The sequence below is a fragment of the Mirounga angustirostris genome, unplaced genomic scaffold, assembly GCF_029215605.1.
Source record: "Mirounga angustirostris isolate CCGP_5_RB_7025 unplaced genomic scaffold, mMirAng1.0.hap1 SCAF_3, whole genome shotgun sequence".
Taxonomy (NCBI): domain Eukaryota; kingdom Metazoa; phylum Chordata; class Mammalia; order Carnivora; family Phocidae; genus Mirounga; species Mirounga angustirostris.
In genome coordinates, this window is record NW_026991711.1 from 67,029,656 (window position 1) to 67,044,184 (window position 14,529).

The following is a 14,529-nucleotide window of genomic DNA, read 5'->3' on the forward strand; positions in this document are numbered from 1 at the left end:
CAAGTACCAGAGTAAAGTAATTGTTTATATTGAGTTTCTAAATTAATAGACTGATATATAGTTTCAGAAAATATAGTAATTATACATTCAATATGTGCCAGACATTCACCCAGACTCTGGAGATGTAAGAATAAAATATACCCCTTACTTTCAAAGATCTCATAGGCTAGTGGGTGTGCTGGGCATTTAATTTCAGACATGTAAGTGTAAATCTTAGTGATTAGTTACTATCCCCCCTCAAGAAATATTGATATCCTAACTTATAAAAAATGATCCTTGATTCTTGTGATAGTTAATTTTATGTGTCAATTTAGCTGGATTTCTGGTGTGCCTCTGAGGGAGTTCCTGGAAGAGATTAGCACTAGAGATAGTGGATTGTCCTTCCCAGTGTGGGTGGTCATCATCTAATTAACTGGGCAATGATAAAACAAAAAGGAGGAGGTAGGGAGGATTCTCTCTTTCTCTCTCTCTGCCTGACTACTTGAGCTGGGCATCAATCTTTTGTTCTCAGCACCCTGGTTTTCAGGCCTTCAGACTTGGACTGGAATTTACGTTTACGCTCTGGCTCTCAGCCTTTTGAACTACACCATTGGCTTTCTTTAGGGTCCTGCTTATAAATATATAGTCTACATAGATAGATGGATAGATAGATAGATAGATAGATAGATAGATAGATAGATAGATAGATAGATACACAGTCCAGCTTATATAGATCATGGGATTTCTCAGCCTCTGTTTCTCTGGAGAACTCTGACCAATACAATTCTTAAACCCAATCTGAACTGATCCACATTTCATTAAAGGATGGGTCGCGTACTGGTGAGGCATAGAAATTTAGATAGTAAAACCTTAAAACAAATACATTAAACTACAAATTTTCCTTTCCAGTATTTATGGCAACGTGTTGAAGCAGGATTTGCCCATGTGTAGCGGATATATCTACCATTGTTAAGCCAAAAAGGACACAGACAGAGGCACAATGCTATTTTTAATATTTTCATACTTAAAGATTCATTAGAAAAAAACCATATAATTATCACATTGTGACATAATGATTATATTTAATATATACAACAAATATATAATATAATATTAATATATATTAAATATAAGTATATGCTATATAATAAATATATATATTTGTACTTTGTCCCTGGTTCCTGGCACAGAGTTTCAAAAACCCTTGGAATTTCCTGAGTGACAGGAGTGTCTTTTGTCATTCATAAGAAGTCCCTTTCAACTGTACCTGAGTATGCTAATGAGAGGGGCCCTAGGTAGCTTGAGGTTGAAGGCTGGTCACCATAAAAACCAACCATATTATTGAAGTTTGGGATTCTCAATTCTCTTCCTTTAAAAAGGGGAAAGGGGTTAAAGATTGAGTTCATCTCCTCACCAATGATTTCATCAATCATGACTAAGTAATAAAACCTTGAATGAGGCTTGGAAATTTCCTGGTTGGTGAACACATAGATGTACTAGGCAGACAGCACATCCCAATTCCACCAGGACAAAGCTCTAGCACCTCACCCCCTCAAGACCTTGCCCTATATATCTCCTTCCTTGTTGCTGTTCCTGAGTCGCACCCTTTATAATGAAACTGTAATCATAAGTATTGCCTTTTCCTGAGTTCTCTGAGTTCTAGTGAATTATCAAACCAGAGGGGTTCATGAGAAACTTTGACTTTGCAGCTGGTTGGGCAGAAATAAATGCAGGTGATTAAGGACACCCAGGACTTGTGTCTGACATTGAAGTTTTGTGGAATTTAGCTCCTTTATTTGTAGGGTCTGCACTCAATTTGGGTAGTTGGTGTCAGATTGAATTGAATAATAGGACACAGCTGGTGTCAGAGAATTGGTGTCAGAGCATATACATTAGAAGGCTATTAAGATCAGTTTATATAAAAAGAGTAAGTTACTTTAAATAAAAACTTTAAGTCAGTTTTGATGCAGGAAGGACTCTACAAAGATCATGTTAATAACAGTGACTGAGAAATTGCTGATTGAGAAATTCAAGGTAAAAAACACTGAAAGCACCTCTAAGCCAGAAGCACCTAAAACATTGTGTTCTGGCTGGAAGGTGAAGCTGTGCAATTTAGCCCCAAATTTCTTGGAAGTCTTGGTTTAAAGGTTGTGTAGATGCTTCTTTCACTACCCCTTTATATGTAATGTTTAGTATAAAAATAAAATTTTTCCCAAATCTTCAAGTTATATGGATCCTGAGGATTGATGGTCCTGGTTCATTCTATGGCTTTTGTTCCCTTGCTTCATACCACCATCTAACCCCATGGGTGATTTCTCTGTACCCCCACCCCAATTCCTAAGCTACATGGAAAATACAATGGGAGGAGAAGAACTCCTGACTGAAGAAATTGATTCTGAAACATCAATGTAGATAAGACTCATTCTAGGAAAGTTTTTAAACACCACAGTTTTCTGGATGCTATCCTCAAAGCTCTGAGGTCTGGCAGTGAGTCCTAGAAATCTGCATTTTATCCAATGGGCAAAGCATGCCTAACATAAATAAACTTTGGACAAATAAACTTCCCAGGTTTTGGTTCCAGCAAAGTGCAAGCCCTGAGTAAAGACACTGACCTCCCCAGTCCTGCCTTCCCCCTCATAAAATGAGAGGGTTGGTTAGGTGTACCTGACCATTTATTCCAGTTCCACAAAGTTCTAGCCTTCCTTATCTATCATACTCAATGACAAATAAACCATGAGGAAAGTTATAGAACAGAAAAGTCAACTCTTTCCTGATCATAGGATACAGGTATTAAAAGATAACCCTCCTTTATTCATAAATAATGGTTAAACTACCTTACTAAAGTCCTTTTCACTTTTAAAAGCTGTGCTTTATCATACCAGTATATTAATTTTTCTACTTCTGTGTCTATGAGTCATTGAAATTAAATCTCAGATACTGTAAGAGTGTTACAGCATAATTGGTCTCTTGTACCATAAGAGGTACAAGAGGATATCCTCTTGTATCCTAAAATTTTCATCAGCATACTAATACATGCCTTAAAGAAATATGATTTATTTATTCATTGGCAGAGAAAACTATGAAAATTTTTTATAATATTTATGTTTTAAAAATTCTCATCATAGCATTTTTATTATTCCCAAGGAATTATTTTATTCCTCCCTTCTCCCCCAAAACACCCTAACTACTACTATATCTTGGATAATCCAAACATACAGACTTCTACATTACAGTCTAAAACTCTAGCTGGGGAAGGAGGAGCATATAAGAAACAAGAGGGGCTGGTTTATAGTAGCCAGAGGATGAGGCATTGAAGTTCCAGAAATGTACTTTTTATTTATTCCTGTTAAATGTAGACATTAACAATGATATACAAAGCATGGGGGAAAAAGAAAACAGAAAACCTAGGTCTAATAGCTGGCAGGAGTAATCTGTGTAGAAAAAAATAATATTATGCAAATGGATCAGTATTCCTGGTCTCCTCTATTTCTAGTACATTCATATCTGGACTACAAGGATCAACCCTCCATTCCCCTGCCCCCCAACCTCCTACCATGGAACTGGTAAAGGATGTGAAGAAGAAAGAAACCAAATTTTAGAGATAAACCCACTAGTAGAGACAGGACAGGGAGGAGTCAAAAGGAATGTTATAAAGACTTTAGAGATACTGAAAAGTGTGTGCTTTCAAAGGAATACTCACTCTATGCACACACACTCAAGGCGTTTATTTGTTCTTTAGAAAGGAATAGCGGGTCAGCCACAGTTTCTGGCTTGTGGCTTCCCATATCAGGCTAAATCCCTTGTTTTCCTTTTTATCCTCTGAGATAAGGTGCTTGTTTTCCTTCTTCCATGTGATAAGGTGCTGGGTTGAAGAATAAGAAAAATTGATAGTATTCTAAATTGAAGAAAAATTACCGGGAGAATGCATTTTCCACCCATTCAGTGGCTGCAACGAATCTGGTGGGAGGAAAGGGAATTTCAAAGGTTTTCTCACACTGGTGAACAGCAGGGAGATCAGCTGTTCCCTTTCCCACACCCACGTTCAGCCAGACTTTTCATCTCATTCTGTATGGGATGTGGTGTTATCATTAACAATGTGAATAATGTGATGTTACAGTATTGATTACTCTATCAGACAGGAAACAGATGGCACACTCACAGGGATGACTGAGAAGGGTTTAATGAAGGGCTATTTACAAAGGTGTAGGCATTGGTAAGGGAGAGCAACAGGCGACGTTAAGTGCACTGGAGCCAGAAACAGCTGGGGCGTCATGACCGAAACCCAAAGCGAGCTCCTCTGTAAGAGAGGGCTGCCTGGCAGAGACTGGAGCAGAGAATAGCAATGGTTTAGCCCTGGTCTGGCATGGAGGGAGCCAGGGCAGACTCTCTTGCTGCCCCAAGAAATCTTACTGGTTCCCCTCTCCCTGTCCCCATGAATCCCCATGGTCAGACTCCTAGCGTTGAGAGCAGAGTGAGAAGGGTGGAGAGTGGATCTGGAAGGCAAATGGAGAATATCCTGTACAGCTGAAAGATACCTAAAACCAGGAAAATCAAACAGACTGTTCTTCAGTGCAAACTTGACATCTGCCCTATTGTTCTTCATCTGTGTATAGAGAGATTGGCTGACCATACTTTCTCCTTTACTGCTTATCTGTAGCCCGCTTGCAGCTGCAAGGGAGGGGTGCGATGAGATCTGGCTAGGAGACCATTAGCAGAAGACTATTGTGAAAGTTCTGGGAAAGCTTTTGGTTTCCTGATAAAAGTTACAGATAGGGTAGTGATGTCATTCCCTTTTATTCCTGCTTTTAACAAATACATTTTATACACTATATATTATAAATTTTGTATTTCCCTCTTATTCCTGCTTTTAATGCTCACCATATGGATAACCATCTTGCAACAAAGAGGAAACAGGAATGAAGGATTCTGTCAAGCCATTGATCCAATGTCAACAGTGCCCATCTCCAGATGTTTTAAGTGAGAAAAATAACCTCTGATTGTTTTCGAAGGCTTTGTAAATTGGGAACTTGGTACTTGATCACATATGGACAAAACTCAAACATTTAGACTCAGATAGGTTAAATTAGAATATTTGTGAGACAGCTATGAGGAAACATAGAAACATAGAAGTTCCATTTACATGTCTAAAAGAAAAGCTCACTCTAGAAATAAAAACTGAGAAACATATGTTACAAGATAATTCGAATCTTCAGAGTAAGATGAGATCCTTTATTTTATTTAAAGAAGAGTGTCAAAGAGCAGTTTCTGAGAAGTGCAGCATTTAGAGCTCAAATGAAGAAGACAAGTCCCCGAAGGTAGATTTAGCTAGAAACAGAACAGAAGTCAAAAGAAGAAAATATTTTGAGAAAGGAAAAGACAACCATTTTTGGTGCCATGGAGAAATAAAGTAAGATGTTGGTCACTGATATTTAGAAGGGAAAACTAGTTCATGGTGACTGATCTGATATTTTAAGAAAATACTATGCCCATGATAAGAGGATGCCCTACCCAGCAGAGCTACACTTTGTGAGAGCAGTGCCCAAATGTTACTTGTTACTGGCACAAATTAGATATTAAATGAGAATAAAGGCAAAGAATGTTATTTTTTTGTTCCTTGTTTCATGTATAAATGTTGTCGTTATTGTTTTAAGGTCAGCTGGAACATCTGTTAATGAAAAAGTTGAAAGAAAGAAAGAAAAAAGAAAAGAAAGGAAGGAAGGAAGGAAGGAAGGAAGGAAGGAAGGAAGGAAGGAAGGAAGGAAGGAAGGAAGGAAAAATATGTAAAGAAAAGAGGGAGTAAAATCCATTTCTTATTACTAGGATGTCATAATTGGATTAAAATAACGGTCATAATTGTTGAGTTAGAAATGGAAAAATCTTAATTAAAAGCTCAGAGGCGTTCTTTATTCTTTGTCGTTAGAATGACTGGCCAAGAACTGGAAAAACATGCTGAAAGTAGATACAAAGGGAAGGCTCCAATGGCATGTCGTTGAGATGACTGAACCATATAGACAAAGATTTGAAGGTGTATCTGCCTTTTATTAAAGAATAGCTTGGGGTGAGTTATCCAGTCACCCAGGAAGCACCTCATGACTTACTCTTCATTGTCCTTAATTTGGCTATATTTCTTTTCACTTTAATGGCAAGTTAAGACCTTGATTACCTCGAATGGCCCGGGTGACCTCAAACTTGAAAATACGTCCTCCAAAGGAACACACTTCCAGTGTAGAGCCATCTCCCTTGCGATGTGGTAGGGCTTAGGAGTTCAGCATCTTCTGCTGCCATCAGTTCTAACATTCGATGTCAGCCACTGCCTTTGTCAGCATGATGTAAGAATCAGCGGTGATATTATTCTATTGTTGATTTCATGCTATTTCTGCCTGTGTATCGTCAAACCACATTTAGGTTTAGTTACGGTTATATTTATCCTTATTCTTTTCAGTAAACTTTTTAAGGCAAAAAAAAAATTCTTTCTCTCAATGAGATAGATTTTTATAACTGCTAGAAACTTCAGATTTCTTTCGGGTTTCAGTAAAAAGACAGAGTGCTTGATAATTCGAACCGTGTGGATCAGCATCTTTGAGACATGGCCCCCATTCCTCTTTGGCCTTTGCCTGCAGTGCCATCTTGAACTAATAAGTTGAAACTTTTCTTATTTTCCTTAAAATAAACAGCTGAGGTTATAGGTATTCTAGAGGAATTATCAAGACACTCTCTCTATAATCCAGAAGCAAGAAACATTATTATTTGACATACTTAATTCTTGACTGTCTATTATATTTACAGCACTGTGCTAAATACAATAAAGATACAGAAAATAATCAATAGTTTCTTCCCTTTATGTGTTTATATTCTTTAGAAGAGATAAGACCAGCAAATGACTTCATACCTCTAATATAGCCAGTACCAGGTGATCTGTAAGGGGATTCAGAGAAAAAACTTATTTCCAGTGGAAAAGATTGCAGCTACAAGACAAAATCTAGACTCTTTGGAGTCTGAACTACATTACAGTCTTTTCTTCATCACTCTCCACCTCCTTATATCCCTGTTGTACTGGTATACAGGTATTCCCCTGATACATTCTTTTTTCCAAAATACCCATATATATGCTTTTGCATGTATTACTTAATGCCCATACTGTTCCCTTCTCCTGAAATGCTTTTCTCCACCCAGTAAAGACTATTTATTTCTTAAAGGCCAATTATTTTGTTGCCTCTCCTGTGATGATTTCAGTAACACTTTCCTTAATCATTCTGACCTATGGGTCTCCCGGGCACTTTATCAATAGCTGTTAACTGATAGTTCAAGATGAATCCTTTTTTATTTTAATTTGTATATCTCCCACCTCAAAAGTGAGAGCTGTTATAAGGAAAGGACCTTGACCTATTTATCATATTCTCAGGAGCTAGCAAAATTCCGGCAACATAATAAATGCACATAGTAAATATTTGTGGAATAAGATAGCGTTTATGTTAGGATAGCATATTGGCCAGACCACACAGGCTGATTTCCCTACCCAATCCTGGGGGAATGACTGGCACACCAACAACCCTTTCCTGAAAGGGTCTCACACATACAAATCACCATGTGGTCTTTCTACCCTGGCCATGGCTTATTGGATCAAGTCTAACAACCTACACTTCATTCTCTCTCTGTACCGTTCAGCCCAAGATGGCAGTGTTTCTGTTGGCATAGCATTCTTTAAAACCTTGTGGGTCTCCTGTGTCTGCCACCTAAATTCACATTATTAACAACAGGGCCCTCTACAGATTTTTCTTGGATAATCCCAGCTCCATTTCTGGCTTCAGCTAGGATGGTTGTGTGACCCCATGAAGTCATACACATAAAGCCTTCAACACTAGCAAAACGTTGTCCAGCAAAAGTTTGTCACATTGCCTTCTCCTCTATGTGTATTAAATCTTCCCCTGCTTCTCTCTTATCAGCACACTTGTGACTGGAGTTAGAGCTCACTCAGATAATCCAAGATAATCTCCCCACCTCAAGATTCTTAAACACATCTGCAAAGACTCTTTTTCCAAATAAGGATAACAATCCAAGGCTCTGGAGGTAAGGACAAAAACATATTTTAGGGAGCTGTTATCAGCCTACTGCACCATTTCTATCCAGTTGGATAGGAATTAGTCACATTTCATAGCTAGAAGTATGGAAGGCTGGGAAATATAGTCTCTACCCAGGGAACCATGTGCCCAGCTAATTATTACTTGAGGGTTCTATTACTGGAGAGGAAGGGTAGAATGGATATTGTGGGAACAATTACTTGTCTGTCTCTTCCTGAGCCATTTCATTCTGTGCATATATATATATGCACACAGAGAGAGAGAGAGAAGTTTTCTTGATTCTCTGGAGCCCTGAAAAAATAAAACAATTCCTCTCTGGGAAAGTTACCATCTTGGTGCAAAGACAAGTATCTCCCAAGTTAAGTCTATTAGGCAGTATTGAATTAGTGGCCCACATGGTGGTCCAAGTAATACATTTTCAGAAAATGACACGATCTTTGTGGATTAAAGTGTTTTTACTGAGGTCTTTTGGGAATAAATGAGGCTTGAAATAAGACTTGGAAAATAAGCAGAGTTATACATACTGGTAGGTTGGTCAAGATGGTCCTATTGGAAAATATAATCTTCTGTAGAAACCTCTCTAAAATTGGAGACATCTAGACTTCACTTGTTCTTCATCAATCAGGAACCAAAGTTTCTTCTGGCCATATTTAATAATTATGAAAAATGTCATATTATGAAAACATGGGTAATAGTGTTAGGTGAAGAGGGAAAGATAATACTGCATTTGAGTCTAGAGAATAGGAACAATTTGTGAAGACCATCAGAGATTTCATGAAAAACATTATGATCAGTTTTTGAGAATAGAAAAAATGAGTTTTGTATTTGGTATTGACAAAGAAAGTATTGATTGAAGAAAGTACTGATTGGGGGCGCCTGGTTGGCTCAGTTGGTTAAGCGACTGCCTTCAGGTCAGGTCATGATCCCAGAGTCCTGGGATTGAGTCCCACATCAGGCTCCCAGCTCAGCGGGGAGCTTGCTTCTCCCTCTGATCCTCTCCCCTCTCATGCTGTTTTTTTCTCTCTCTCTCTCAAATAAATAAATAAAATTGAAAAAAGAAGAAGAAGAAAGTAGTGATTGGCACATTCCATGTATGGACACCCTTCTTCCTCACTCTATCACACAACTGAAGGATGATGTAGTACAGAGAGACATAACTTTCCCAACATAAAATCTTGGACTAAAATTTAAAAAACCTCTTCACCTCTCCTGGCCCAAGTTTTTATTGCTTGCAGAGAAGGGACTGAGGATTGGGGGCTTCAGAGCACTTTTCTTAATCTCTGGGAGGGTACCATTTCCGACTTACTTCTATATGTGCTCAGGCCTGCATCCCTGTGTGTGATAGTGTTTGCTGTGCAGACTGGAGATTAAATGGAGCTAGATAAAGGAATGAGTCGGGTCAAGGGTGGGGATACAAATTGCATGGGGGTCGTATGCTAGACTTCCTTACCCCACACCCCAGGAACTCACACAATAATTAGCTGCCAAGTTGTATGTGATCTGAGTAATAAAGTGGTAATAATCAGCTGCCAATTTAGATTGTAATAAAGTAATGTACAGAGATTGGAAAATGAAGGCTGTTTCTCTGCTGATGACATCGATTAATATTTTCAAACTCTACATTTTTTTTTAAAGATTTTATTTATTTATTTGAGAGAGAGAGAATGAGAGACAGAGAGCACGAGAGGGAAGAGGGCAGAGGGGGAAGCAGACGCCCCGCTGAGCAGGGAGCCCGATGTGGGACTCGATCGTGGGACTCCAGGATCATGACCTGAGCTGAAGGCAGTTGCTTAACCAACTGAGCCACCCAGGCGCCCTCAAACTCTACATTTTAAAAGCCATAAAGCCTGTGCTGATTTAAGTTGTCAGAAGCCTGGGGAGTCTTTTATTTTTGCACATATTCTAGGCAAAATAAGTCCTGAGTGTTTCTTTTCTCCCCAAGATGTGGAAGAAGACGTGCTCAAATGTTCTTTACGGATGCTTAGAAGCCCTGAGACAGGCTGCCTAAGATTGCAGTTGACGGATTGTTCTACAATTAGTCAGGAAATACAGGACAAGCCTTCGCCTTTTGGAGTAAGAATAGGATCACTATAAAATAAACAGGCACCTAGAAATCTACAGCCTCAGCTTACAAAACCAGCTTCCTATTTATGCTTAGGAGATGTATGTTTCTGTGACAGATCCACTGGGAAGAAAGGGCTTGTTTGTTAGCATATGCAAGAAGCACAGACCAGCATTGTATGTGAGATCCGGAGCTTGCCACTAGAGATGGATTCCCCTCTGAAGGACCATTAATAAAGGCCTATGTCAGGGCCTAGGAGTTGTAAAGGGAGAGACAAAATAGAGGTGCTGAAGGACTTCTGTGCATCCTAATAGGAAGTAGACAACTGATAGAAAAGGAGTCCAAAGAAATTGAGTTCAAAATTTAAGCAATATAAAAAAGTAGAGTATATAAAAACACTAGTGCATGTATAGTTTATGTATATGTATATACATTTTATAGATGCATATAATATATATTTATATACATATATATATTTCTGTATAGAGAGATTTAGGATAAAAAATTCAAATAACAGTATTACACAATATGGTAAAATTTAATCATATTTATTCTCATTTTTAAAAAAGATTTATTTATTTATTTGAGAAAGAGAGAGAGAGTGGCGGGGGAGAGGTAGAGGCAGAGAGAGAAGCAGACTTCCCGCTGAGTGGGGAGCCCCACACAGGACTCAATCCCATGACCCTGAAATCATGACCTGAGCCGAAACCAAGAGTCAGATGCTCAACTGACTGAGCCACCCAGGCGCCCCATTCTCATTTTTAATAAACTGAAAATACTTCATTTGATTTCTAATGAAAGTGCAGGAGGGGAACTTAAGCATAAAACTACTTAAGTGATACCTGTTTTCACATCATAGTTCCTCACAAAGATGGGAGGAAGTGGTGGAAAGTGATACAAACACGCTATTTTTGAGGTAATGTTAACACCTTCCAAACAGAAAACTCTAAGACTGAGAAAATACAAACACAATGCATGAATAGATTATCTGAGAATAATAATAATAAAAAAAAAACCCAAAAAACAGAAACAAACAAACAAAAAAAACCTAACCCAGTCCTTTGACATCCTATGTTATTCTGCTTGGCTCAGCCTGGGTTCTCACGGCTTGTCCGGATTTGGTAAATAGGATCCTTAGGGGTCCCTTTGCCTGCAGTCTCTCCCACTACCAAGTAACCCTCATAACCCTCATACCCTACGTCATTCTGAGTTTACGTTCCCTGGGAGGAAGGCAGGGATTAGTACCCCATGTTGAGGTTTAGAGAGATTGGAGCCAGGGTTTGAACGAGAATGTTCAAACCAAGCCAAAACTCAAATGTTCTGACTCATATTTTAGTCTTCTTTGCTACACTGCACTTGAGCTACACTCCCACAAACATTCTGATTATGCCCTTGTTCTTCTTAAAAGTCTTCAATGATTTCCTACTTCATTCTGAGTCATGTCAGCCCTCCTCAGCCTGCTGTATACAGCCATCCATCAGCATGGTGGCTCCATCTATCTTTAACCTATCTTTAATATTATTTCCCCCCACGTCTTTCTCTCACGGAGACATCCTGATCTGCCCTGGGCATCCCTGTTTCTGTGCCCTTGCTTGCATTTTTTCTTCTTTCCCTAACACCCCTCTCTCTTTAACACATCCTTCTCTTGTCCTCAAGAGTCTTACTGTTCCTATTGCATTTAGCAGTTGCTTCTATTTTAGCGCTCCCAGAGTCTCTCTTGAATTAGAAATATTCATATACATGTTTGTACCCTTCACCAGTCTGAGTTCTTAGAGCACAGATGCTGCTATTTATTTTTTCTGTATTGTGTCCCCCATAGTTCCTATAAGTCATGCCTTGCAGATAGATGCTCACTAAATATTTCTTGAAATCTAACATCTGTTGAACTATTGTCTTGTGTTATTATTTAGTTTGTCATTCATGCATGCTGCTTCTACCCAACTAAATTACAAACTCTTTGAATCTGGCTCCTCTACTTGGTAGGAGCTTAAAAGTATTATGATGGAAATTTGGGGGATATAGTGGGAAATGATACATGCAAGGATGGCTTTTTTAAAGCCAATGCGTGTCCCAAAACATTGTGTCTGTGGTTTATAGAATCACAGTCGTTAAGTTGTTCCCACCACTTCAGGGTAAGTAATACAGAGGGCCATTTACTCATCTTAATTATGAGAATTCTAACGGACACTAAATATTTGAAGCAGAGAAGTAACAAGTATTTTATTGGCAGTGATTTTAGAATTTTGCCAAGATTCTTGTATTTTTTTTTTTTTTTTGGAAAATAGCATCTGGAATTTACTTAAGAGGATGTGAGATTCTTCATGCTACCAGACAAAGTATAGGATATTGTGAGTTTTAGAAGGAACATTCTCTAAAGTTTGCACATATTAATCAGGTATATATTTTGAGGGCTTATTATGCATTCGGCTTTCTCCTAAGGATTTACGTGTGTTATCTTATTTAATTCTCATAACAACTTAAAAAGCAGGTCCTGTTACTTCCCCCCATTGTTTTACAGATAAGGAAACTGTGATATAGTATTCCTGTAACATGCTTGAAGTCACAGTCACTCCAAGGCAGAGCTGGGACTTGAGTCTTGGCAGCCCGACTCAAGATGCCGCACGTTCACCATGAGGCAATATTACAAGAGGGAAGGTTGTCCTCCTTCTGCAGTTGTGGGCAGGGCCAGCCATCCACAGAAGTCACTGCTACCCCTGTTCAGCAAGCCCGAGTGGTGCTGGGCAGCAAGGAGGCCATGTAGGGGGCCTCGCAGAGCTCTTTCCTACATGCACATCATCTTCAAGGAAAGGTATGTGCAAATTATTGCTGGGAAGCCAAGCAGTTCCTAGAGAGCGTAGGAATTTAATAAGAAAGTGAGTCAATGTTCAGGTTAAGTCCCAAGTTGACTAGAGTTGATTCAGCTTAACAAGGTGTCAGGGTGTAAACCAGGATGTTAATCACACTGTGTCCCTCCAGCCATGACTCCTCTCCCTTCATAGGAGCCGGAATGTGAGCGCAAGGGGGGAGTGCTCCATATTCCCCACAGCTACTCTCTGGAGCTGCTTCCATTGCTCTTCCCATTCCCACTGGCGCCTCGTGTCTGTCCCCACTCTGCCATCTCTGCTCTGCTCTGTCCCAAGCCATGTGCAAGCTAGCATCCAAATAGTGCCCAGAAAATACAGCCTTAAGGTGAAATTACATGGCTTCCATTTTAAATCCAGTTAGCTGATGTTGAATAGTTGTACCTCATGTGTTTTGTGCTGTTGTTGTTAATTTTTAATGTTAATCTTGGTTATACATGTGGCTATATAATATAAAAATATATACCATGTGAAAAAACTATATGATGTGTATGTAATATAGATGGTTTGTATAATGGTGTATATATAAGTGATTGATACAGAAGCTAGATAATAGATATCAGACAGTTCATTAGAGTTTCTTAGATGATTATTCAAGTCTAATACACCAAGGTTAGAATCTCAGCTCTGCCATTTCTAGTTCACTGCTAACTTTTAAAGAACTTCAAGCTCTAAAACAAGGATAATTTACCTCATAAGATTATTCCACCCGTAATTAAAATTTTTTTCTTTACTAGATATTGAGTTTTCTGGCTTTTTGAAAAATTGATTTGAGGAAATATATGATATCTGACCTTGAAATAGAAATCCTACCCTGCGAAAAGAGGTTCAGATGTCAACAGAAGAGATAACCATTCAGCAACAATCCCCCTCTGCCCTCTATGACGAATTGCCTAGGTTGATCTGGAATCTACATGACAGATTGTTGGTGCCAAAGGCCAAAAAACTCCATCTATGTGAAGTATGAGCCTTTTGAAAAACAAAGAAATCCAATTAAAGAAGAAAATCCAGAAAGAGGAAGACAAAAGGTTTTGGTTTGTTGTGTTCATTATGCCAAATCAACTAGTATGCAAGAATCAGAAAGTCTGAATCTAGATAAATTAGTAAAAAACACGTACGGATAAGTCTCAAAGCTTTGCTCTTCATTTACTGGCCCCCAAGCCCAATTATATCTGCTCTTTCAAGTCAGTGGATTAATTTTTAATGCTTTTTTTTCCTAGCCCACAGAAAGACAATACAAAATGGCAGGAGCATAATTCTAATTTATTTCCATTTCAGATTTTTATACCTGCAATTATGTTTTGTGTTAAATTAGATGAAAATGTCAATCCACCAATTTGCTACTTCCTTTGTGACCTTTTGCATACAAAGTTTATCATTCTGACAAATAAAAGGCCTCTCCAACCTTGACACTTAAGAGGAAATGCAAGTTGTATTTTTCCAAATTAGAAAACAACTATCAATCATGTCATTTAAAAATTAGGTGAGATATCCAGTGAAGTTTGAATTCTTGGCCTGTTTGGAGTTTATAGAATTAAAATATGATCAC